The following is a 26,016-nucleotide window of genomic DNA, read 5'->3' on the forward strand; positions in this document are numbered from 1 at the left end:
TGCTTCAGGTGAGACTTGAATTCACAACCTAGACATTGCTCAACAGATACTGTCTTATAAGAACCACGCGCTGTCCAATTGCACCACTGGAGCACTTTGCAGCATAAAACAGTTATGCTAGATGCGGATTTTATTCAATACAATCAGTACAGTCATAAGAATTTAAAAAGAAAATCATTTTTGGTGATGAATGATGAGCAACAAAGGATCATGCATGCCAGATGGCACTTAAATAAGCTTTCCACAGTGATAGAAAAGTATTAAAAAAAACACAACAATGTTATAATAAATGTCATTTTTAGCTTCTGTGGTCATGTTTTTGCAATCTTAACACTACAAGACTGTTGTACAGTTGAAGCAAGGATAAAATATCAACTCTAGTGACGACACAGCTGCTTTAATGAGTTCCACCCCAGATGGGACTTGAACCCACAATCCCTGGCTTAGAAGGCCAGTGCCTTATCCAAAGGGCCACTGGGGCTTACTTACTTTCTCCTTCAAAACTGATAGGTTTTTAATAGTCAATTATTTATTTTTGAGAAAAAGTGAAGCTGTTTACTGTGTTCTTTGCATTACCAAGTCCAGCAAGAAATGTGCTGGTACTATCCAGAGCTGTCAGTATGGATTATCATGCTCTATTGCAAAAAATCTATTTGATGCAACTGCTTTACCAACAGTGTGTTAATCTTTTCAATTGCTGTTTTGTTGGCTGACTGAAGGAAGATATGCAGTGCATTTGAACCATAGCAGATGTGTGCTGACAACTTAAATTCACAATCATATTTGTGTTTTTTCTATCTTTCTTTCTTTTTTTCTTTCTTTCTTTCTTTCTTTCTTTCTTTCTTTCTTTCTTTCTTTCTTTCTTTCTTTCTTTCTTTCTTTCTTTCTTTCTTTCTTCCATCCTTTGTAATATCATATTAAATATTAAGGTAGAAGATTATAATCAATGACTAATGACATAAGAAAAAGGAAAAAAACTGTAAACAAAACTGCTTCAGGTGAGACTTGAATTCACAACCTAGACATTGCTCAACAGATACTGTCTTATAAGAACCACGCGCTGTCCAATTGCACCACTGGAGCACTTTGCAGCATAAAACAGTTATGCTAGATGCGGATTTTATTCAATACAATCAGTACAGTCATAAGAATTTAAAAAGAAAATCATTTTTGGTGATGAATGATGAGCAACAAAGGATCATGCATGCCAGATGGCACTTAAATAAGCTTTCCACAGTGATAGAAAAGTATAAAAAAAAAACACAACAATGTTATAATAAATGTCATTTTTAGCTTCTGTGGTCATGTTTTTGCAATCTTAACACTACAAGACTGTTGTACAGTTGAAGCAAGGATAAAATATCAACTCTAGTGACAACACAGCTGCTTTAATGAGTTCCACCCCAGATGGGACTTGAACCCACAATCCCTGGCTTAGAAGGCCAGTGCCTTATCCAAAGGGCCACTGGGGATTACTTACTTTCTCCTTCAAAACTGATAGGTTTTTAATAGTCAATTATTTATTTTTGAGAAAAAGTGAAGCTGTTTACTGTGTTCTTTGCATTACCAAGTCCAGCAAGAAATGTGCTGGTACTATCCAGAGCTGTCAGTATGGATTATCATGCTCTATTGCAAAAAATCGATTTGATGCAACTGCTTTACCAACAGTGTGTTAATCTTTTCAATTGCTGTTTTGTTGGCTGACTGAAGGAAGATATGCAGTGCATTTGAACCATAGCAGATGTGTGCTGACAACTTAAATTCACAATCATATTTGTGTTTTTTCTATCTTTCTTTCTTTTTTTCTTTCTTTCTTTCTTTCTTTCTTTCTTTCTTTCTTTCTTTCTTCCATCCTTTGTAATATCATATTAAATATTAAGGTAGAAGATTATAATCAATGACTAATGACATAAGAAAAAGGAAAAAAACTGTAAACAAAACTGCTTCAGGTGAGACTTGAATTCACAACCTAGACATTGCTCAACAGATACTGTCTTATAAGAACCACGCGCTGTCCAATTGCACCACTGGAGCACTTTGCAGCATAAAACAGTTATGCTAGATGCGGATTTTATTCAATACAATCAGTACAGTCATAAGAATTTAAAAAGAAAATCATTTTTGGTGATGAATGATGAGCAACAAAGGATCATGCATGCCAGATGGCACTTAAATAAGCTTTCCACAGTGATAGAAAAGTATTAAAAAAAACACAACAATGTTATAATAAATGTCATTTTTAGCTTCTGTGGTCATGTTTTTCCAATCTTAACACTACAAGACTGTTGTACAGTTGAAGCAAGGATAAAATATCAACTCTAGTGACGACACAGCTGCTTTAATGAGTTCCACCCCAGATGGGACTTGAACCCACAATCCCTGGCTTAGAAGGCCAGTGCCTTATCCAAAGGGCCACTGGGGCTTACTGACTTTCTCCTTCAAAACTGATAGGTTTTTAATAGTCAATTATTTATTTTTGAGAAAAAGTGAAGCTGTTTACTGTGTTCTTTGCATTACCAAGTCCAGCAAGAAATGTGCTGGTACTATCCAGAGCTGTCAGTATGGATTATCATGCTCTATTGCAAAAAATCAATTTGATGCAACTGCTTTACCTACAGTATGTTAATCTTTTCCATTGTTGTTTTGTTGGCTGACTGAAGGAAGATATGCAGTGCATTTGAACCAAAGCAGATGTGTGCTGACAACTTAAATTCACAATCATGTTTGTGTTTTTTCTTTCTTTCTTTCTTTCTTTCTTTCTTTCTTTCTTTCTTTCTTTCTTTCTTTCTTTCTTTCTTTCTTCCATCCTTTGTAATATCATATTAAATATTAAGGTAGAAGATTATAATCAATGACTAATGACATAAGAAAAAGGAAAAAAACTGTAAACAAAACTGCTTCAGGTGAGACTTGAATTCACAACCTAGACATTGCTCAACAGATACTGTCTTATAAGAACCACGCGCTGTCCAATTGCACCACTGGAGCACTTTGCAGCATAAAACAGTTATGCTAGATGCGGATTTTATTCAATACAATCAGTACAGTCATAAGAATTTAAAAAGAAAATCATTTTTGGTGATGAATGATGAGCAACAAAGGATCATGCATGCCAGATGGCACTTAAATAAGCTTTCCACAGTGATAGAAAAGTATAAAAAAAAAAACACAACAATGTTATAATAAATGTCATTTTTAGCTTCTGTGGTCATGTTTTTGCAATCTTAACACTACAAGACTGTTGTACAGTTGAAGCAAGGATAAAATATCAACTCTAGTGACGACACAGCTGCTTTAATGAGTTCCACCCCAGATGGGACTTGAACCCACAATCCCTGGCTTAGAAGGCCAGTGCCTTATCCAAAGGGCCACTGGGGCTTACTTACTTTCTCCTTCAAAACTGATAGGTTTTTAATAGTCAATTATTTATTTTTGAGAAAAAGTGAAGCTGTTTACTGTGTTCCTTGCATTACCAAGTCCAGCAAGAAATGTGCTGGTACTATCCAGAGCTGTCAGTATGGATTATCATGCTCTATTGCAAAAAATCTATTTGATGCAACTGCTTTACCAACAGTGTGTTAATCTTTTCAATTGCTGTTTTGTTGGCTGACTGAAGGAAGATATGCAGTGCATTTGAACCATAGCAGATGTGTGCTGACAACTTAAATTCACAATCATATTTGTGTTTTTTCTATCTTTCTTTCTTTTTTTCTTTCTTTCTTTCTTTCTTTCTTTCTTTCTTTCTTTCTTTCTTTCTTTCTTCCATCCTTTGTAATATCATATTAAATATTAAGGTAGAAGATTATAATCAATGACTAATGACATAAGAAAAAGGATAAAAACTGTAAACAAAACTGCTTCAGGTGAGACTTGAATTCACAACCTAGACATTGCTCAACAGATACTGTCTTATAAGAACCACACGCTGTCCAATTGCACCACTGGAGCACTTTGCAGCATAAAACAGTTATGCTAGATGCGGATTTTATTCAATACAATCAGTACAGTCATAAGAATTTAAAAAGAAAATCATTTTTGGTGATGAATGATGAGCAACAAAGGATCATGCATGCCAGATGGCACTTAAATAAGCTTTCCACAGTGATAGAAAAGTATAAAAAAAAAACACAACAATGTTATAATAAATGTCATTTTTAGCTTCTGTGGTCATGTTTTTGCAATCTTAACACTACAAGACTGTTGTACAGTTGAAGCAAGGATAAAATATCAACTCTAGTGACGACACAGCTGCTTTAATGAGTTCCACCCCAGATGGGACTTGAACCCACAATCCCTGGCTTAGAAGGCTAGTGCCTTATCCAAAGGGCCACTGGGGCTTACTGACTTTCTCCTTCAAAACTGATAGGTTTTTAATAGTCAATTATTTATTTTTGAGAAAAAGTGAAGCTGTTTACTGTGTTCTTTGCATTACCAAGTCCAGCAAGAAATGTGCTGGTACTATCCAGAGCTGTCAGTATGGATTATCATGCTCTATTGCAAAAAATCAATTTGATGCAACTGCTTTACCTACACTATGTTAATCTTTTCCATTGTTGTTTTGTTGGCTGACTGAAGGAAGATATGCAGTGCATTTGAACCAAAGCAGATGTGTGCTGACAACTTAAATTCACAATCATGTTTGTGTTTTTTCTTTCTTTCTTTCTTTCTTTCTTTCTTTCTTTCTTTCTTTCTTTCTTTCTTTCTTTCTTTCTTTCTTTCTTTCTTTCTTCCATCCTTTGTAATATTATATTAAATATTAAGGTAGAAGATTATAATCAATGACTAATGACATAAGAAAAAGGAAAAAAACTGTAAACAAAACTGCTCCAGGTGAGGCTTGAATTCACAACCTTGATATTGCTCAACATATACTGTCTTATAAGTACCACGCTCTGAACAATTGCACCACTGGAGCACTTTGCAGCATAAAACAGTTATGCTAGATGTGGATTTTATTCAATACAATCAGTATAGTCATAAGAATTTAAAAAGAAAATCATTTTTGGTGATGAATGATGAGCAACAAAGGATCATGCATGCCAGATGGCACTTGAATAAGCTTTCCACAGTGATAGAAAAGTAAAAAAAAAACCACAACAATGTTATAATAAATGTCATTTTTAGCTTCTGTGGTCATGTTTTTGCAATCTTAACACTACAAGACTGTTGTACAGTTGAAGCAAGGATAAAATATCAACTCTAGTGACGACACAGCTGCTTTAATGAGTTCCACCCCAGATGGGACTTGAACCCACAATCCCTGGCTTAGAAGGCCAGTGCCTTATCCAAAGGGCCACTGGGGCTTACTTACTTTCTCCTTCAAAACTGATAGGTTTTTAATAGTCAATTATTTATTTTTGAGAAAAAGTGAAGCTGTTTACTGTGTTCATTGCATTACCAAGTCCAGCAAGAAATGTGCTGGTACTATCCAGAGCTGTCAGTATGGATTATCATGCTATATTGCAAAAAATCTATTTGATGCAACTGCTTTACCAACAGTGTGTTAATCTTTTCAATTGCTGTTTTGTTGGCTGACTGAAGGAAGATATGCAGTGCATTTGAACAATAGCAGATGTGTGCTGACAACTTAAATTCACAATCATATTTGTGTTTTTTCTTTCTTTCTTTCTTTCTTTCTTTCTTTCTTTCTTTCTTTCTTTCTTTCTTTCTTCCATCCTTTGTAATATCATATTAAATATTAAGGTAGAAGATTATAATCAATGACTAATGACATAAGAAAAAGGAAAAAAAACTGTAAACAAAACTGCTCCAGGTGAGGCTTGAATTCACAACCTTGATATTGCTCAACAGATACTGTCTTATAAGTACCACGCTCTGACCAATTGCACCACTGGAGCACTTTGCAGCATAAAACAGTTATGCTAGATGTGGATTTTATTCAATACAATCAGTACAGTCATAAGAATTTAAAAAGAAAATAATTTTTGGTGATGAATGATGAGCAACAAAGGATCAGGCATGCCAGATGGCACTTGAATAAGCTTTCCACAGTGATAGAAAAGTAAACAAAAAACCCACAACAATGTTATAATAAATGTCATTTTTAGCTTCTGTGGTCATGTTTTTGCAATCTAAACACTACAAGACTGTTGTACAGTTGAAGCAAGGATAAAATATCAACTCTAGTGTCGACACAGCTGCTTTAATGAGCTCCAACCCAGATGGGACTTGAACCCCCAATACCCTGGCTTTGGAGGCCAGTGCCTTATCCATTAGGCCACTGGGGCTTACTGACTTTCTCATTCAAGACTGATAGGTTTTTAATAGTCAATTGTTTATTTTTGAGAAAAAGTGAAGCTGTTTACTGTGTTCTTTGCATTACCAAGTCCAGCAAGAAATGTGCTGGTACTATCCAGAGCTGTCAGTATGGATTATCATGCTCTATTGCAAAAAATCTATTTGATGCAACTGCTTTACCAACAGTGTGTTAATCTTTTCAATTGCTGTTTTGTTGGCTGACTGAAGGAAGATATGCAGTGCATTTGAACCAAAGCAGATGTGTGCTGACAACTTAAATTCACAATAATATTTGTGTTTTTTCTTTCTTTCTTTCTTTCTTTCTTTCTTTCTTTCTTTCTTTCTTTCTTTCTTTCTTTCTTTCTTTCTTTCTTTCTTTCTTCCATCCTTTGTAATATCATATTAAATATTAAGGTAGAAGATTATAATCAATGACTAATGACATAAGAAAAAGGAAAAAAACTGTAAACAAAACTGCTCCAGGTGAGGCTTGAATTCACAACCTTGATATTGCTCAACATATACTGTCTTATAAGTACCACGCGCTGTCCAATTGCACCACTGGAGCACTTTGCAGCATAAAACAGTTATGCTAGATGTGGATTTTATTCAATACAATCAGTGCAGTCATTAAATTTATTAAGAAAATCATTTTTGATGATGAATGATGAGCAACAAAGGAACATGTATGCAGATGGCACTTGAATAAGCTGTCCACAGTGATAGAAAAGTAAAAATAAAACCACAACAATGTTATAATAAATGTCACTTTTAGCTTCTGTGGTCATGTTTTTGCAATCTAAACACTACAAGACTGTTGTACAGTTGCAGCAAGGATAAAATATCAACTCTAGTGACAACACAGCTGCCTTAATGAGTTCCACCCCAGATGGGACTTGAACCCACTATCCCTGGCTTAGAAGGCCAGTGCCTTATCCATTAGGCCACTGGGGCTTACTGACTTTCTCCTTCAAGACTGATAGGTTTTTAATAGTCAATTATTTATTTTTGAGAAAAAGTGAAGCTGTTTACTGTGTTCTTTGCATTACCAAGTCCAGCATGAAATGTGCTGGTACTATCCAGAGCTGCCAGTATGGATTATCATGCTCTATTGCAAAAAATCAATTTGATGCAACTGCTTTACCTACAGTATTTTAATCTTTTCCATTGTTGTTTTGTTGGCTGACTGAAGGAAGATATGCAGTGCATTTGAACCAAAGCAGATGTGTGCTGACAACTTAAATTCACAATCATGTTTGTGTTTTTTCTTTCTTTCTTTCTTTCTTTCTTTCTTTCTTTCTTTCTTTCTTTCTTTCTTCCATCCTTTGTAATATTATATTAAATATTAAGGTAGAAGATTATAATCAATGACTAATGACATAAGAAAAAGGAAAAAAACTGTAAACAAAACTGCTTTAGGTGAGACTTGAATTCACAACATTGACATTGCTCAACAGATACTGTCTAATAAGTACCATGCGCTGTCCAATTGCACCACTGGAGCACTTTGCAGCATAAAACAGTTATGCTAGATGTGGATTTTATTCAATACAATCAGTACAGTCATAAGAATTTAAAAAGAAAATCATTTTTGGTGATGAATGATGAGCAACAAAGGATCATGAATGCCAGATGGCACTTGAATAAGCTTTCCACAGTGATAGAAAAGAAAAAAAAAAGACCACAGCAATGTTATAATAAATGTCATTGTTAGCTTCTGTGGTCATGTTTTTGCAATCTAAACACTACAAGACTGTTGTACAGTTGAAGCAAGGATAAAATATCAACTCTAGTTGCTTTAATGAGTTCCACCCCAGACGGGACTTGAACCCACAATCCCTGGCTTAGGAGGCCAGTGCCTTATCCATTAGGCCACTGGGGCTTACTGACTTTCTCCTTCAAGACTGATAGGTTTTTAATAGTCAATTATTTATTTTTGAGAAAAAGTGAAGCTGTTTACTGTGTTCTTTGCATTACCAAGTCCAGCATGAAATGTGCTGTTACTATCCAGAGCTGCCAGTATGGATTATCATGCTCTATTGCAAAAAATCAATTTGATGCAACTGCTTTACCTACAGTATGTTAATCTTTTCCATTGTTGTTTTGTTGGCTGACTGAAGGAAGATATGCAGTGCATTTGAACAAAAGCAGATGTGTGCTGACAACCTAAATTCACAATCATGTTTGTGTTTTTTCTTTCTTTCTTTCTTTTTCTTTCTTTCTTTCTTTCTTTCTTTCTTTCTTTCTTTCTTTCTTTCTTTCTTTCTTCCATCCTTTGTAATATCATATTAAATATTAAGGTAGAAGATTATAATCAATGACTAATGACATAAGAAAAAGGAAAAAAACCGTAAACAAAACTGCTCCAGGTGAGGCTTGAATACACAACCTTGATATTGCTCAACAGATACTGTCTTATAAGTACCACGCTCTGACCAATTGCACCACTGGAGAACTTTGCAGCATAAAACAGTTATGCTAGATGTGGATTTTATTCAATACAATCAGTACAGTCATAAGAATTTAAAAAGAAAATCATTTTTGGTGATGAATGATGAGCAACAAAGGATCATGCATGCCAGATGGCACTTGAATAAGCTTTCCACAGTGATAGAAAAGTAAACAAAAAACCCACAACAATGTTATAATAAATGTCATTTTTAGCTTCTGTGGTCATGTTTTTGCAATCTAAACACTACAAGACTGTTGTACAGTTGAAGCAAGGATAAAATATCAACTCTAGTGACAACACAGCTGCTTTAATGAGTTCCACCCCAGACGGGACTTGAACCCACAATCCCTGGCTTAAGAGGCTAGTGCCTTATCCATTAGGCCACTGGGGCTTACTGACTTTCTCCTTCAAGACTGATAGGTTTTTTATAGTCAATTATTTATTTTTGAGAAAAAGTGAAGCTGTTTACTGTGTTCTTTGCATTACCAAGTCCAGCATGAAATGTGCTGGTACTATCCAGAGCTGCCAGTATGGATTATCATGCTCTATTGCAAAAAATCAATTTGATGCAACTGCTTTACATACAGTATGTTAATCTTTTCCATTGTTGTTTTGTTGGCTGACTGAAGGAAGATATGCAGTGCATTTGAACCAAAGCAGATGTGTGCTGACAACTTAAATTCACAATCATGTTTGTGTTTTTTCTTTCTTTCTTTCTTTCTTTCTTTCTTTCTTTCTTTCTTTCTTTCTTTCTTTCTTCCATCCTGTGTAATATCATATTAAATATTAAGGTAGAAGATTATAATCAATGACTAATGACATAAGAAAAAGGAAAAAAACTGTAAACAAAACTGCTTCAGGTGAGACTTGAATTCACAACCTTGACATTGCTCAACAGATACTGTCTTATAAGTACCACGCGCTGTCCAATTGCACCACTGGAGCACTTTGCAGCATAAAACAGTTATGCTAGATGTGGATTTTATTCAATACAATCAGTACAGTCATAAGAATTTAAAAAGAAAATCATTTTTGGTGATGAATGATGAGCAACAAAGGATCATGCATGCCAGATGGCACTTGAATAAGCTTTCCACAGTGATAGAAAAGTAAAAAAAAACCCCACAACAATGTTATAATAAATGTCATTTTTAGCTTCTGTGATCATGTTTTTGCAATCTAAACACTACAAGACTGTTGTACAGTTGAAGCAAGGATAAAATATCAATCCTAATGACAACACAGCTGCTTTAATGAGTTCCACCCCAGATGGGACTTGAACCCACAATCCCTGGCTTAGGAGGCCAGTGCCCTATCCATTAAGCTACTGGGGCTTACTGACTTTCTCATTCAAGACTGATAGGTTTTTAATAGTCAATTATTTATTTTTGAGAAAAAGTGAAGCTGTTTACTGTGTTCTTTGCATTACCAAGTCCAGCAAGAAATGTGCTGGTACTATCCAGAGCTGTCAGTATGGAGTATCATGCTATATTGCAAAAAATCTATTTGATGCAACTGCTTTACCAACAGTGTGTTAATCTTTTCAATTGCTGTTTTGTTGGCTGACTGAAGGAAGATATGCAGTGCATTTGAACCAAAGCAGATGTGTGCTGACAACTTAAATTCACAATAATATTTGTGTTTTTTCTTTCTTTCTTTCTTTCTTTCTTTCTTTCTTTCTTTCTTTCTTTCTTTCTTTCTTTCTTTCTTTCTTTCTTTCTTCCATCCTTTGTAATATCATATTAAATATTAAGGTAGAAGATTATAATCAATGACTAATGACATAAGAAAAAGGAAAAAAACTGTAAACAAAACTGCTCCAGGTGAGGCTTGAATTCACAACCTTGATATTGCTCAACATATACTGTCTTATAAGTACCACGCGCTATCCAATTGCACCACTGGAGCACTTTGCAGCATAAAACAGTTATGCTAGATGTGGATTTTATTCAATACAATCAGTACAGTCATTAAATTTATTAAGAAAATCATTTTTGATGATGAATGATGAGCAACAAAGGAACATGTATGCAGATGGCACTTGAATAAGCTGTCCACAGTGATAGAAAAGTAAAAATAAAACCACAACAATGTTATAATAAATGTCACTTTTAGCTTCTGTGTTCATGTTTTTGCAATCTAAACACTACAAGACTGTTGTACAGTTGCAGCAAGGATAAAATATCAACTCTAGTGACAACACAGCTGCTTTAATGAGTTCCAACCCAGATGGGACTTGAACCCACAATCTCTGGCTTAGGAGGCCAGTGCCTTATCCAAAGGGCCACTGGGGATTACTGACTTTCTCATTCAAGACTGATAGGTTTTTAATAGTCAATTATTTATTTTTGAGAAAAAGTGAAGCTGTTTACTGTGTTCTTTGCATTACCAAGTCCAGCATGAAATGTGCTGGTACTATCCAGAGCTGCCAGTATGGATTATCATGCTCTATTGCAAAAAATCAATTTGATGCAACTGCTTTACCTACAGTATGTTAATATTTTCCATTGTTGTTTTGTTGGCTGACTGAAGGAAGATATGCAGTGCATTTGAACCAAAGCAGATGTGTGCTGACAACTTAAATTCACAATCATGTTTGTGTTTTTTCTTTCTTTCTTTCTTTCTTTCTTTCTTTCTTTCTTTCTTTCTTTCTTTCTTTCTTTCTTTCTTTCTTTCTTTCTTTCTTTCTTTCTTTCTTCCATCCTTTGTAATATTATATTAAATATTAAGGTAGAAGATTATAATCATTGACTAATGACATAAGAAAAAGGAAAAAAAACTGTAAACAAAACTGCTCCAGGTGAGGCTTGAATTCACAACCTTGATATTGCTCAACATATACTGTCTTATAAGTACCACGCTCTGAACAATTGCACCACTGGAGCACTTTGCAGCATAAAACAGTTATGCTAGATGTGGATTTTATTCAATACAATCAGTACAGTCATAAGAATTTAAAAAGAAAATCATTTTTGGTGATGAATGATGAGCAACAAAGGATCATGCATGCCAGATGGCACTTGAATAAGCTTTCCACAGTGATAGAAAAGTAAAAAAAAAACCACAACAATGTTATAATAAATGTCATTTTTAGCTTCTGTGGTCATGTTTTTGAAATCTTAACACTACAAGACTGTTGTACAGTTGAAGCAAGGATAAAATATCAACTCTAGTGACGACACAGCTGCTTTAATGAGTTCCACCCCAGATGGGACTTGAACAAACAATCCCTGGCTTAGAAGGCCAGTGCCTTATCCAAAGGGCCACTGGGGCTTACTTACTTTCTCCTTCAAAACTGATAGGTTTTTAATAGTCAATTATTTATTTTTGAGAAAAAGTGAAGCTGTTTACTGTGTTCTTTGCATTACCAAGTCCAGCAAGAAATGTGCTGGTACTATCCAGAGCTGTCAGTATGGATTATCATGCTATATTGCAAAAAATCTATTTGATGCAACTGCTTTACCAACAGTGTGTTAATCTTTTCAATTGCTGTTTTGTTGGCTGACTGAAGGAAGATATGCAGTGCATTTGAACCATAGCAGATGTGTGCTGACAACTTAAATTCACAATCATATTTGTGTTTTTTCTATCTTTCTTTCTTTTTTTTCTTTCTTTCTTTCTTTCTTTCTTTCTTTCTTTCTTTCTTTCTTTCTTTCTTTCTTTCTTTCTTTCTTTCTTTCTTCCATCCTTTGTAATATCATATTAAATATTAAGGTAGAAGATTATAATCAATGACTAATGACATAAGAAAAAGGAAAAAAACTGTAAACAAAACTGCTTCAGGTGAGACTTGAATTCACAACCTAGACATTGCTCAACAGATACTGTCTTATAAGAACCACGCGCTGTCCAATTGCACCACTGGAGCACTTTGCAGCATAAAACAGTTATGCTAGATGCGGATTTTATTCAATACAATCAGTACAGTCATAAGAATTTAAAAAGAAAATCATTTTTGGTGATGAATGATGAGCAACAAAGGATCATGCATGCCAGATGGCACTTAAATAAGCTTTCCACAGTGATAGAAAAGTATTAAAAAAAAAACACAACAATGTTATAATAAATGTCATTTTTAGCTTCTGTGGTCATGTTTTTGCAATCTTAACACTACAAGACTGTTGTACAGTTGAAGCAAGGATAAAATATCAACTCTAGTGACGACACAGCTGCTTTAATGAGTTCCACCCCAGATGGGACTTGAACCCACAATCCCTGGCTTAGAAGGCCAGTGCCTTATCCAAAGGGCCACTGGGGCTTACTTACTTTCTCCTTCAAAACTGATAGGTTTTTAATAGTCAATTATTTATTTTTGAGAAAAAGTGAAGCTGTTTACTGTGTTCTTTGCATTACCAAGTCCAGCAAGAAATGTGCTGGTACTATCCAGAGCTGTCAGTATGGATTATCATGCTCTATTGCAAAAAATCTATTTGATGCAACTGCTTTACCAACAGTGTGTTAATCTTTTCAATTGCTGTTTTGTTGGCTGACTGAAGGAAGATATGCAGTGCATTTGAACCATAGCAGATGTGTGCTGACAACTTAAATTAACAATCATATTTGTGTTTTTTCTATCTTTCTTTCTTTTTTTCTTTCTTTCTTTCTTTCTTTCTTTCTTTCTTTCTTTCTTTCTTTCTTTCTTTCTTTCTTTCTTTCTTTCTTCCATCCTTTGTAATATCATATTAAATATTAAGGTAGAAGATTATAATCAATGACTAATGACATAAGAAAAAGGAAAAAAACTGTAAACAAAACTGCTTCAGGTGAGACTTGAATTCACAACCTAGACATTGCTCAACAGATACTGTCTTATAAGAACCACACGCTGTCCAATTGCACCACTGGAGCACTTTGCAGCATAAAACAGTTATGCTAGATGCGGATTTTATTCAATACAATCAGTACAGTCATAAGAATTTAAAAAGAAAATCATTTTTGGTGATGAATGATGAGCAACAAAGGATCATGCATGCCAGATGGCACTTAAATAAGCTTTCCACAGTGATAGAAAAGTATAAAAAAAAAACACAACAATGTTATAATAAATGTCATTTTTAGCTTCTGTGGTCATGTTTTTGCAATCTTAACACTACAAGACTGTTGTACAGTTGAAGCAAGGATAAAATATCAACTCTAGTGACGACACAGCTGCTTTAATGAGTTCCACCCCAGATGGGACTTGAACCCACAATCCCTGGCTTAGAAGGCCAGTGCCTTATCCAAAGGGCCACTGGGGCTTACTGACTTTCTCCTTCAAAACTGAAAGGTTTTTATTAGTCAATAATTTATTTTTGAGAAAAAGTGAAGCTGTTTACTGTGTTCTTTGCATTACCAAGTCCAGCAAGAAATGTGCTGGTACTATCCAGAGCTGTCAGTATGGATTATCATGCTCTATTGCAAAAAATCAATTTGATGCAACTGCTTTACCTACAGTATGTTAATCTTTTCCATTGTTGTTTTGTTGGCTGACTGAAGGAAGATATGCAGTGCATTTGAACCAAAGCAGATGTGTGCTGACAACTTAAATTCACAATCATGTTTGTGTTTTTTCTTTCTTTCTTTCTTTCTTTCTTTCTTTCTTTCTTTCTTTCTTTCTTTCTTTCTTTCTTTCTTCCATCCTTTGTAATATTATATTAAATATTAAGGTAGAAGATTATAATCAATGACTAATGCCATAAGAAAAAGGAAAAAAACTGTAAACAAAACTGCTCCAGGTGAGGCTTGAATTCACAACCTTGATATTGCTCAACATATACTGTCTTATAAGTACCACGCTCTGAACAATTGCACCACTGGAGCACTTTGCAGCATAAAACAGTTATGCTAGATGTGGATTTTATTCAATACAATCAGTATAGTCATAAGAATTTAAAAAGAAAATCATTTTTGGTGATGAATGATGAGCAACAAAGGATCATGCATGCCAGATGGCACTTGAATAAGCTTTCCACAGTGATAGAAAAGTTAAAAAAAAACCACAACAATGTTATAATAAATGTCATTTTTAGCTTCTGTGGTCATGTTTTTGCAATCTTAACACTACAAGACTGTTGTACAGTTGAAGCAAGGATAAAATATCAACTCTAGTGACGACACAGCTGCTTTAATGAGTTCCACCCCAGATGGGACTTGAACCCACAATCCCTGGCTTAGAAGGCCAGTGCCTTATCCATAGGGCCACTGGGGCTTACTTACTTTCTCCTTCAAAACTGATAGGTTTTTAATAGTCAATTATTTATTTTTGAGAAAAAGTGAAGCTGTTTACTGTGTTCATTGCATTACCAAGTCCAGCAAGAAATGTGCTGGTACTATCCAGAGCTGTCAGTATGGATTATCATGCTATATTGCAAAAAATCTATTTGATGCAACTGCTTTACCAACAGTGTGTTAATCTTTTCAATTGCTGTTTTGTTGGCTGACTGAAGGAAGATATGCAGTGCATTTGAACCATAGCAGATGTGTGCTGACAACTTAAATTCACAATTATATTTGTGTTTTTTCTTTCTTTCTTTCTTTCTTTCTTTCTTTCTTTCTTTCTTTCTTTCTTTCTTTCTTTCTTTCTTCCATCCTTTGTAATATCATATTAAATATTAAGGTAGAAGATTATAATCAATGACTAATGACATAAGAAAAAGGAAAAAAACTGTAAACAAAACTGCTTCAGGTGAGACTTGAATTCACAACCTAGACATTGCTCAACAGATACTGTCTTATAAGAACCACGCGCTGTCCAATTGCACCACTGGAGCACTTTGCAGCATAAAACAGTTATGCTAGATGTGGATTTTATTCAATGCAATCAGTACAGTCATAAGAATTTAAAAAGAAAATCATTTTTGGTGATGAATGATGAGCAACAAAGGATCATGCATGCCAGATGGCACTTGAATAAGCTTTCCACAGTGATAGAAAAGTAAACAAAAAACCCACAACAATGTTATAATAAATGTCACTTTTAGCTTCTGTGGTCATGTTTTTGCAATCTAAACACTACAAGACTGTTGTACAGTTGCAGCAAGGATAAAATATGAACTCTAGTGACAACACAGCTGCTTTAATGAGTTCCACCCCAGATGGGACTTGAACCCACAATCCCTGGCTTAGAAAGCCAGTGCCTTATCCATTAGGCCACTGGGGCTTACTGACTTTCTCCTTCAAGACTGATAGGTTTTTAATAGTCAATTATTTATTTTTGAGAAAAAGTGAAGCTGTTTACTGTGTTCTTTGCATTACCAAGTCCAGCATGAAATGTGCTGGTACTATCCAGAGCTGCCAGTATGGATTATCATGCTCTATTGCAAAAAATCAATTTGATGCAACTGCTTTACCTACAGTATTTTAATCTTTTCCATTGTTGTTTTGTTGGCTGACTGAAGGAAGATATGCAGTGCATTTGAACCAAAGCAGATGTGTGCTGACAACTTAAATTCACAATCATGTTTGTGTTTTTTCTTTCTTTCTTTCTTTCTTTCTTTCTTTCTTTCTTTCTTTCTTTCTTTCTTTCTTTCTTCCATCCTTTGTAATATTATATTAAATATTAAGGTAGAAGATTATAATCAATGACTAATGACATAAGAAAAAGGAAAAAAACTGTAAACAAAACTGCTTTAGGTGAGACTTGAATTCACAACATTGACATTGCTCAACAGATACTGTCTAATAAGTACCATGCACTGTCCAATTGCACCACTGGAGCACTTTGCAGCATAAAACAGTTATGCTAGATGTGGATTTTATTCAATACAATCAGTACAGTCATAAGAATTTAAAAAGAAAATCATTTTTGGTGATGAATGATGAGCAACAAAGGATCATGAATGCCAGATGGCACTTGAATAAGCTTTCCACAGTGATAGAAAAGAAAAAAAAAAGACCACAGCAATGTTATAATAAATGTCATTGTTAGCTTCTGTGGTCATGTTTTTGCAATCTAAACACTACAAGACTGTTGTACAGTTGAAGCAAGGATAAAATATCAACTCTAGTTGCTTTAATGAGTTCCACCCCAGACAGGACTTGAACCCACAATCCCTGGCTTAGGAGGCCAGTGCCTTATCCATTAGGCCACTGGGGCTTACTGACTTTCTCCTTCAAGACTGATAGGTTTTTAATAGTCAATTATTTATTTTTGAGAAAAAGTGAAGCTGTTTACTGTGTTCTTTGCATTACCAAGTCCAGCATGAAATGTGCTGGTACTATCCAGAGCTGCCAGTATGGATTATCATGCTCTATTGCAAAAAATCAATTTGATGCAACTGCTTTACCTACAGTATGTTAATCTTTTCCATTGTTGTTTTGTTGGCTGACTGAAGGAAGATATGCAGTGCATTTGAACAAAAGCAGATGTGTGCTGACAACCTAAATTCACAATCATGTTTGTGTTTTTTCTTTCTTTCTTTCTTTTTCTTTCTTTCTTTCTTTCTTTCTTTCTTTCTTTCTTTCTTTCTTTCTTTCTTTCTTTCTTTCTTTCATTCTTTCTTTCTTTCTTTCTTTCTTCCATCCTTTGTAATATCATATTAAATATTAAGGTAGAAGATTATAATCAATGACTAATGACATAAGAAAAAGGAAAAAAAAACGTAAACAAAACTGCTCCAGGTGAGGCTTGAATACACAACCTTGATATTGCTCAACAGATACTGTCTTATAAGTACCACGCTCTGACCAATTGCACCACTGGAGAACTTTGCAGCATAAAACAGTTATGCTAGATGTGGATTTTATTCAATACAATCAGTACAGTCATAAGAATTTAAAAAGAAAATCATTTTTGGTGATGAATGATGAGCAACAAAGGATCATGCATGCCAGATGGCACTTGAATAAGCTTTCCACAGTGATAGAAAAGTAAACAAAAAACCCACAACAATGTTATAATAAATGTCATTTTTAGCTTCTGTGGTCATGTTTTTGCAATCTAAACACTACAAGACTGTTGTACAGTTGAAGCAAGGATAAAATATCAACTCTAGTGACAACACAGCTGCTTTAATGAGTTCCACCCCAGACGGGACTTGAACCCACAATCCCTGGCTTAAGAGGCTAGTGCCTTATCCATTAGGCCACTGGGGCTTACTGACTCTCTCCTTCAAGACTGATAGGTTTTTAATAGTCAATTATTTATTTTTGAGAAAAAGTGAAGCTGTTTACTGTGTTCTTTGCATTACCAAGTCCAGCATGAAATGTGCTGGTACTATCCAGAGCTGCCAGTATGGATTATCATGCTCTATTGCAAAAAATCAATTTGATGCAACTGCTTTACATACAGTATGTTAATCTTTTCCATTGTTGTTTTGTTGGCTGACTGAAGGAAGATATGCAGTGCATTTGAACCAAAGCAGATGTGTGCTGACAACTTAAATTCACAATCATGTTTGTGTTTTTTCTTTCTTTCTTTCTTTCTTTCTTTCTTTCTTTCTTTCTTTCTTTCTTTCTTTCTTTCTTTCTTTCTTCCATCCTGTGTAATATCATATTAAATATTAAGGTAGAAGATTATAATCAATGACTAATGACATAAGAAAAAGGAAAAAAACTGTAAACAAAACTGCTTCAGGTGAGACTTGAATTCACAACCTTGACATTGCTCAACAGATACTGTCTTCTAAGTACCACGCGCTGTCCAATTGCACCACTGGAGCACTTTGCAGCATAAAACAGTTATGCTAGATGTGGATTTTATTCAATACAATCAGTACAGTCATAAGAATTTAAAAAGAAAATCATTTTTGGTGATGAATGATGAGCAACAAAGGATCATGCATGCCAGATGGCACTTGAATAAGCTTTCCACAGTGATAGAAAAGTAAAAAAAAAACCCACAACAATGTTATAATAAATGTCATTTTTAGCTTCTGTGATCATGTTTTTGCAATCTAAACACTACAAGACTGTTGTACAGTTGAAGCAAGGATAAAATATCAATCTTAATGACAACACAGCTGCTTTAATGAGTTCCACCCCAGATGGGACTTGAACCCACAATCCCTGGCTTAGGAGGCCAGTGCTTTATCCATTAAGCTACTGGGGCTTACTGACTTTCTCATTCAAGACTGATAGGTTTTTAATAGTCAATTATTTATTTTTGAGAAAAAGTGAAGCTGTTTACTGTGTTCTTTGCATTACCAAGTCCAGCATGAAATGTGCTGGTACTATCCAGAGCTGCCAGTATGGATTATCATGCTCTATTGCAAAAAATCAATTTGATGCAACTGCTTTACATACAGTATGTTAATCTTTTCCATTGTTGTTTTGTTGGCTGACTGAAGGAAGATATGCAGTGCATTTGAACCAAAGCAGATGTGTGCTGACAACTTAAATTCACAATCATGTTTGTGTTTTTTCTTTCTTTCTTTCTTTCTTTCTTTCTTTCTTTCTTTCTTTCTTTCTTTCTTTCTTTCTTTCTTTCTTTCTTTCTTTCTTCCATCCTGTGTAATATCATATTAAATATTAAGGTAGAAGATTATAATCAATGACTAATGACATAAGAAAAAGGAAAAAAACTGTAAACAAAACTGCTTCAGGTGAGACTTGAATTCACAACCTTGACATTGCTCAACAGATACTGTCTTATAAGTACCACGCGCTGTCCAATTGCACCACTGGAGCACTTTGCAGCATAAAACAGTTATGCTAGATGTGGATTTTATTCAATACAATCAGTACAGTCATAAGAATTTAAAAAGAAAATCATTTTTGGTGATGAATGATGAGCAACAAAGGATCATGCATGCCAGATGGCACTTGAATAAGCTTTCCACAGTGATAGAAAAGTAAACAAAAAACCCACAACAATGTTATAATAAATGTCATTTTTAGCTTCTCTGGTCATGTTTTTGCAATCTAAACACTACAAGACTGTTGTACAGTTGAAGCAAGGATAAAATATCAACTCTAGTGTCGACACAGCTGCTTTAATGAGTTCCAACCTAGATGGGACTTGAACCCCCAATACCCTGGCTTTGGAGGCCAGTGCCTTATCCATTAGGCCACTGGGGCTTACTGACTTTCTCATTCAAGACTGATAGGTTTTTAATAGTCAATTGTTTATTTTTGAGAAAAGGTGAAGCTGTTTACTGTGTTCTTTGCATTACCAAGTCCAGCAAGAAATGTGCTGGTACTATCCAGAGCTGTCAGTATGGAGTATCATGCTATATTGCAAAAAATCTATTTGATGCAACTGCTTTACCAACAGTGTGTTAATCTTTTCAATTGCTGTTTTGTTGGCTGACTGAAGGAAGATATGCAGTGCATTTGAACCAAAGCAGATGTGTGCTGACAACTTAAATTCACAATAATATTTGTGTTTTTTCTTTCTTTCTTTCTTTCTTTCTTTCTTTCTTTCTTTCTTTCTTTCTTTCTTTCTTTCTTTCTTTCTTTCTTTCTTCCATCCTTTGTAATATCATATTAAATATTAAGGTAGAAGATTATAATCAATGACTAATGACATAAGAAAAAGGAAAAAAACTGTAAACAAAACTGCTCCAGGTGAGGCTTGAATTCACAACCTTGATATTGCTCAACATATACTGTCTTATAAGTACCACGCGCTATCCAATTGCACCACTGGAGCACTTTGCAGCATAAAACAGTTATGCTAGATGTGGATTTTATTCAATACAATCAGTACAGTCATTAAATTTATTAAGAAAATCATTTTTGATGATGAATGATGAGCAACAAAGGAACATGTATGCAGATGGCACTTGAATAAGCTGTCCACAGTGATAGAAAAGTAAAAATAAAACCACAACAATGTTATAATAAATGTCACTTTTAGCTTCTGTGGTCATGTTTTTGCAATCTAAACACTACAAGACTGTTGTACAGTTGCAGCAAGGATAAAATATCAACTCTAGTGACAACACAGCTGCCTTAATGAGTTCCACCCCAGATGGGACTTGAACCCACAATCCCTGGCTTAGAAGGCCAGTGCCTTATCCATTAGGCCACTGGGGCTCACTGACTTTCTCCTTCAAGACTGATAGGTTTTTAATAGTCAATTATTTATTTTTGAGAAAAAGTGAAGCTGTTTACTGTGTTCTTTGCATTACCAAGTCCAGCATGAAATGTGCTGGTACTATCCAGAGCTGCCAGTATGGATTATCATGCTCTATTGCAAAAAATCAATTTGATGCAACTGCTTTACCTACAGTATTTTAATCTTTTCCATTGTTGTTTTGTTGGCTGACTGAAGGAAGATATGCAGTGCATTTGAACCAAAGCAGATGTGTGCTGACAACTTAAATTCACTATCATGTTTGTGTTTATTCTTTTTTTCTTTCTTTCTTTCTTTCTTTCTTTCTTTCTTTCTTTCTTTCTTTCTTTCTTTCTTTCTTTCTTTCTTCCATCCTTTGTAATATCATATTAAATATTAAGGTAGAAGATTATAATCAATGACTAATGACATAAGAAAAAGGAAAAAAACTGTAAACAAAACTGCTTTAGGTGAGACTTGAATTCACAACATTGACATTGCTCAACAGATACTGTCTTATAAGTACCATGCGCTGTCCAATTGCACCACTGGAGCACTTTGCAGCATAAAACAGTTATGCTAGATGTGGATTTTATTCAATACAATCAGTACAGTCATAAGAATTTAAAAAGAAAATCATTTTTGGTGATGAATGATGAGCAACAAAGGATCATGAATGCCAGATGGCACTTGAATAAGCTTTCCACAGTGATAGAAAAGTAAAAAAAAAAGACCACAGCAATGTTATAATAAATGTCATTTTTAGCTTCTGTGGTCATGTTTTTGCAATCTAAACACTACAAGACTGTTGTACAGTTGAAGCAAGGATAAAATATCAACTCTAGTGACGACACAGCTGCTTTAATGAGTTCCACCCCAGACGGGACTTGAACCCACAATCCCTGGCTTAGGAGGCCAGTGCCTTATCCATTAGGCCACTGGGGCTTACTGACTTTCTCCTTCAAGACTGATAGGTTTTTAATAGTCAATTATTTATTTTTGAGAAAAAGTGAAGCTGTTTACTGTGTTCTTTGCATTACCAAGTCCAGCATGAAATGTGCTGGTACTATCCAGAGCTGCCAGTATGGATTATCATGCTCTATTGCAAAAAATCAATTTGATGCAACTGCTTTACCTACAGTATGTTAATCTTTTCCATTGTTGTTTTGTTGGCTGACTGAAGGAAGATATGCAGTGCATTTGAACCAAAGCAGATGTGTGCTGACAACTTAAATTCACTATCATGTTTGTGTTTATTCTTTCTTTCTTTCTTTCTTTCTTTCTTTCTTTCTTTCTTCCATCCTTTGTAATATCATATTAAATATTAAGGTAGAAGATTATAATCAATGACTAATGACATAAGAAAAAGGAAAAAAACTGTAAACAAAACTGCTTTAGGTGAGACTTGAATTCACAACATTGACATTGCTCAACAGATACTGTCTAATAAGTACCATGCGCTGTCCAATTGCACCACTGGAGCACTTTGCAGCATAAAACAGTTATGCTAGATGTGGATTTTATTCAATACAATCAGTACAGTCATAAGAATTTAAAAAGAAAATCATTTTTGGTGATGAATGATGAGCAACAAAGGATCATGAATGCCAGATGGCACTTGAATAAGCTTTCCACAGTGATAGAAAAGTAAAAAAAAAGACCACAGCAATGTTATAATAAATGTCATTGTTAGCTTCTGTGGTCATGTTTTTGCAATCTAAACACTACAAGACTGTTGTACAGTTGAAGCAAGGATAAAATATCAACTCTAGTTGCTTTAATGAGTTCCACCCCAGACGGGACTTGAACCCACAATCCCTGGCTTAGGAGGCCAGTGCCTTATCCATTAGGCCACTGGGGCTTACTGACTTTCTCCTTCAAGACTGATAGGTTTTTAATAGTCAATTATTTATTTTTGAGAAAAAGTGAAGCTGTTTACTGTGTTCTTTGCATTACCAAGTCCAGCATGAAATGTGCTGGTACTATCCAGAGCTGCCAGTATGGATTATCATGCTCTATTGCAAAAAATCAATTTGATGCAACTGCTTTACCTACAGTATGTTAATCTTTTCCATTGTTGTTTTGTTGGCTGACTGAAGGAAGATATGCAGTGCATTTGAACAAAAGCAGATGTGTGCTGACAACCTAAATTCACAATCATGTTTGTGTTTTTTCTTTCTTTCTTTCTTTTTCTTTCTTTCTTTCTTTCTTTCTTTCTTTCTTTCTTTCTTTCTTTCTTTTTTCTTTTTTCTTTCTTTCTTTCTTTCTTTCATTCTTTCTTTCTTTCTTTCTTTCTTTCTTTCTTCCATCCTTTGTAATATCATATTAAATATTAAGGTAGAAGATTATAATCAATGACTAATGACATAAGAAAAAGGAAAAAAAAACGTAAACAAAACTGCTCCAGGTGAGGCTTGAATACACAACCTTGATATTGCTCAACAGATACTGTCTTATAAGTACCACGCTCTGACCAATTGCACCACTGGAGAACTTTGCAGCATAAAACAGTTATGCTAGATGTGGATTTTATTCAATACAATCAGTACAGTCATAAGAATTTAAAAAGAAAATCATTTTTGGTGATGAATGATGAGCAACAAAGGATCATGCATGCCAGATGGCACTTGAATAAGCTTTCCACAGTGATAGAAAAGTAAACAAAAAACCCACAACAATGTTATAATAAATGTCATTTTTAGCTTCTGTGGTCATGTTTTTGCAATCTAAACACTACAAGACTGTTGTACAGTTGAAGCAAGGATAAAATATCAACTCTAGTGACAACACAGCTGCTTTAATGAGTTCCACCCTAGATGGGACTTGAACACACAATCCCTTGCTTAGGAGGCCAGTGCCTTATCCATTAGGCCACTGGGGCTTACTGACTTTCTCCTTCAAGACTGATAGGTTTTTAATAGTCAATTATTTATTTTTGAGAAAAAGTGAAGCTGTTTACTGTGTTCTTTGCATTACCAAGTCCAGCATGAAATGTGCTGGTACTATCCAGAGCTGCCAGTATGGATTATCATGCTCTATTGCAAAAAATCAATTTGATGCAACTGCTTTACCTACAGTATGTTAATCTTTTCCATTGTTGTTTTGTTGGCTGACTGAAGGAAGATATGCAGTGCATTTGAACAAAAGCAGATGTGTGCTGACAACCTAAATTCACAATCATGTTTGTGTTTTTTCTTTCTTTCTTTCTTTTTCTTTCTTTCTTTCTTTCTTTCTTTCTTTCTTTCTTTCTTTCTTTCTTTCTTTCTTTCTTTCTTTCTTTCTTTCTTTCATTCTTTCTTTCTTTCTTTCTTTCTTTCTTCCATCCTTTGTAATATCATATTAAATATTAAGGTAGAAGATTATAATCAATGACTAATGACATAAGAAAAAGGAAAAAAACCGTAAACAAAACTGCTCCAGGTGAGGCTTGAATACACAACCTTGATATTGCTCAACAGATACTGTCTTATAAGTACCACGCTCTGACCAATTGCACCACTGGAGAACTTTGCAGCATAAAACAGTTATGCTAGATGTGGATTTTATTCAATACAATCAGTACAGTCATAAGAATTTAAAAAGAAAATCATTTTTGGTGATGAATGATGAGCAACAAAGGATCATGCATGCCAGATGGCACTTGAATAAGCTTTCCACAGTGATAGAAAAGTAAACAAAAAACCCACAACAATGTTATAATAAATGTCATTTTTAGCTTCTGTGGTCATGTTTTTGCAATCTAAACACTACAAGACTGTTGTACAGTTGAAGCAAGGATAAAATATCAACTCTAGTTACAACACAGCTGCTTTAATGAGTTCCACCCCAGACGGGACTTGAACCCACAATCCCTGGCTTAAGAGGCTAGTGCCTTAGCCATTAGGCCACTGGGGCTTACTGACTTTCTCCTTCAAGACTGATAGTTTTTAATAGTCAATTATTTATTTTTGAGAAAAAGTGAAGCTGTTTACTGTGTTCTTTGCATTACCAAGTCCAGCATGAAATGTGCTGGTACTATCCAGAGCTGCCAGTATGGATTATCATGCTCTATTGCAAAAAATCAATTTGATGCAACTGCTTTACATACAGTATGTTAATCTTTTCCATTGTTGTTTTGTTGGCTGACTGAAGGAAGATATGCAGTGCATTTGAACCAAAGCAGATGTGTGCTGACAACTTAAATTCACAATCATGTTTGTGTTTTTTCTTTCTTTCTTTCTTTCTTTCTTTCTTTCTTTCTTTCTTTCTTTCTTCCATCCTGTGTAATATTATATTAAATATTAAGGTAGAAGATTATAATCAATGACTAATGACATAAGAAAAAGGAAAAAAACTGTAAACAAAACTGCTTCAGGTGAGATTTGAATTCACAACCTTGACATTGCTCAACAGATACTGTCTTATAAGTACCACGCGCTGTCCAATTGCACCACTGGAGCACTTTGCAGCATAAAACAGTTATGCTAGATGTGGATTTTATTCAATACAATCAGTACAGTCATAAGAATTTAAAAAGAAAATCATTTTTGGTGATGAATGATGAGCAACAAAGGATCATGCATGCCAGATGGCACTTGAATAAGCTTTCCACAGTGATAGAAAAGTAAACAAAAAACCCACAACAATGTTATAATAAATGTCATTTTTAGCTTCTGTGATCATGTTTTTGCAATCTAAACACTACAAGACTGTTGTACAGTTGCAGCAAGGATAAAATATCAACTCTAGTGACAACACAGCTGCCTTAATGAGTTCCACCCCAGATGGGACTTGAACCCACAATCCCTGGCTTAGAAGGCCAGTGCCTTATCCATTAGGCCACTGGGGCTCACTGACTTTCTCCTTCAAGACTGATAGGTTTTTAATAGTCAATTATTTATTTTTGAGAAAAAGTGAAGCTGTTTACTGTGTTCTTTGCATTACCAAGTCCAGCATGAAATGTGCTGGTACTATCCAGAGCTGCCAGTATGGATTATCATGCTCTATTGCAAAAAATCAATTTGATGCAACTGCTTTACCTACAGTATTTTAATCTTTTCCATTGTTGTTTTGTTGGCTGACTGAAGGAAGATATGCAGTGCATTTGAACCAAAGCAGATGTGTGCTGACAACTTAAATTCACTATCATGTTTGTGTTTATTCTTTTTTTCTTTCTTTCTTTCTTTCTTTCTTTCTTTCTTTCTTTCTTTCTTTCTTTCTTTCTTTCTTTCTTTCTTTCTTCCATCCTTTGTAATATCATATTAAATATTAAGGTAGAAGATTATAATCAATGACTAATGACATAAGAAAAAGGAAAAAAACTGTAAACAAAACTGCTTTAGGTGAGACTTGA

The 26,016-nt window shown here is 34.8% G+C and overlaps 11 non-coding genes across 11 annotated transcripts; all 11 read right to left on the bottom strand.

Annotated features, from left to right (window-relative positions):
• Window positions 1-7,139: 7,139 nt before the first annotated feature.
• On the bottom strand, window positions 7,140-7,212 carry TRNAR-UCU (transfer RNA arginine (anticodon UCU)). Its single transcript has one exon. It is a non-coding gene; the product is annotated as a tRNA-Arg (tRNA).
• Window positions 7,213-8,067: 855 nt separating this feature from the next.
• On the bottom strand, window positions 8,068-8,140 carry TRNAR-CCU (transfer RNA arginine (anticodon CCU)). Its single transcript has one exon. It is a non-coding gene; the product is annotated as a tRNA-Arg (tRNA).
• A 1,831-nt stretch (window positions 8,141-9,971) lies between these two features.
• Window positions 9,972-10,044, bottom strand: TRNAR-CCU (transfer RNA arginine (anticodon CCU)). Its single transcript has one exon. It is a non-coding gene; the product is annotated as a tRNA-Arg (tRNA).
• Window positions 10,045-14,824: 4,780 nt separating this feature from the next.
• TRNAR-UCU (transfer RNA arginine (anticodon UCU)) lies at window positions 14,825-14,897 on the bottom strand. The gene has a single exon. It is a non-coding gene; the product is annotated as a tRNA-Arg (tRNA).
• An 878-nt stretch (window positions 14,898-15,775) lies between these two features.
• Window positions 15,776-15,848, bottom strand: TRNAR-UCU (transfer RNA arginine (anticodon UCU)). The gene has a single exon. It is a non-coding gene; the product is annotated as a tRNA-Arg (tRNA).
• Window positions 15,849-16,711: 863 nt separating this feature from the next.
• TRNAR-CCU (transfer RNA arginine (anticodon CCU)) lies at window positions 16,712-16,784 on the bottom strand. Its single transcript has one exon. It is a non-coding gene; the product is annotated as a tRNA-Arg (tRNA).
• A 1,880-nt stretch (window positions 16,785-18,664) lies between these two features.
• Window positions 18,665-18,737, bottom strand: TRNAR-CCU (transfer RNA arginine (anticodon CCU)). The gene has a single exon. It is a non-coding gene; the product is annotated as a tRNA-Arg (tRNA).
• A 1,855-nt stretch (window positions 18,738-20,592) lies between these two features.
• Window positions 20,593-20,665, bottom strand: TRNAR-UCU (transfer RNA arginine (anticodon UCU)). Its single transcript has one exon. It is a non-coding gene; the product is annotated as a tRNA-Arg (tRNA).
• Window positions 20,666-21,556: 891 nt separating this feature from the next.
• Window positions 21,557-21,629, bottom strand: TRNAR-CCU (transfer RNA arginine (anticodon CCU)). The gene has a single exon. It is a non-coding gene; the product is annotated as a tRNA-Arg (tRNA).
• Window positions 21,630-22,472: 843 nt separating this feature from the next.
• TRNAR-CCU (transfer RNA arginine (anticodon CCU)) lies at window positions 22,473-22,545 on the bottom strand. The gene has a single exon. It is a non-coding gene; the product is annotated as a tRNA-Arg (tRNA).
• A 2,894-nt stretch (window positions 22,546-25,439) lies between these two features.
• TRNAR-UCU (transfer RNA arginine (anticodon UCU)) lies at window positions 25,440-25,512 on the bottom strand. The gene has a single exon. It is a non-coding gene; the product is annotated as a tRNA-Arg (tRNA).
• Window positions 25,513-26,016: the final 504 nt, after the last annotated feature.

The sequence above is a fragment of the Pseudophryne corroboree genome, unplaced genomic scaffold, assembly GCF_028390025.1.
Source record: "Pseudophryne corroboree isolate aPseCor3 unplaced genomic scaffold, aPseCor3.hap2 scaffold_129, whole genome shotgun sequence".
NCBI classification, from domain to species: domain Eukaryota; kingdom Metazoa; phylum Chordata; class Amphibia; order Anura; family Myobatrachidae; genus Pseudophryne; species Pseudophryne corroboree.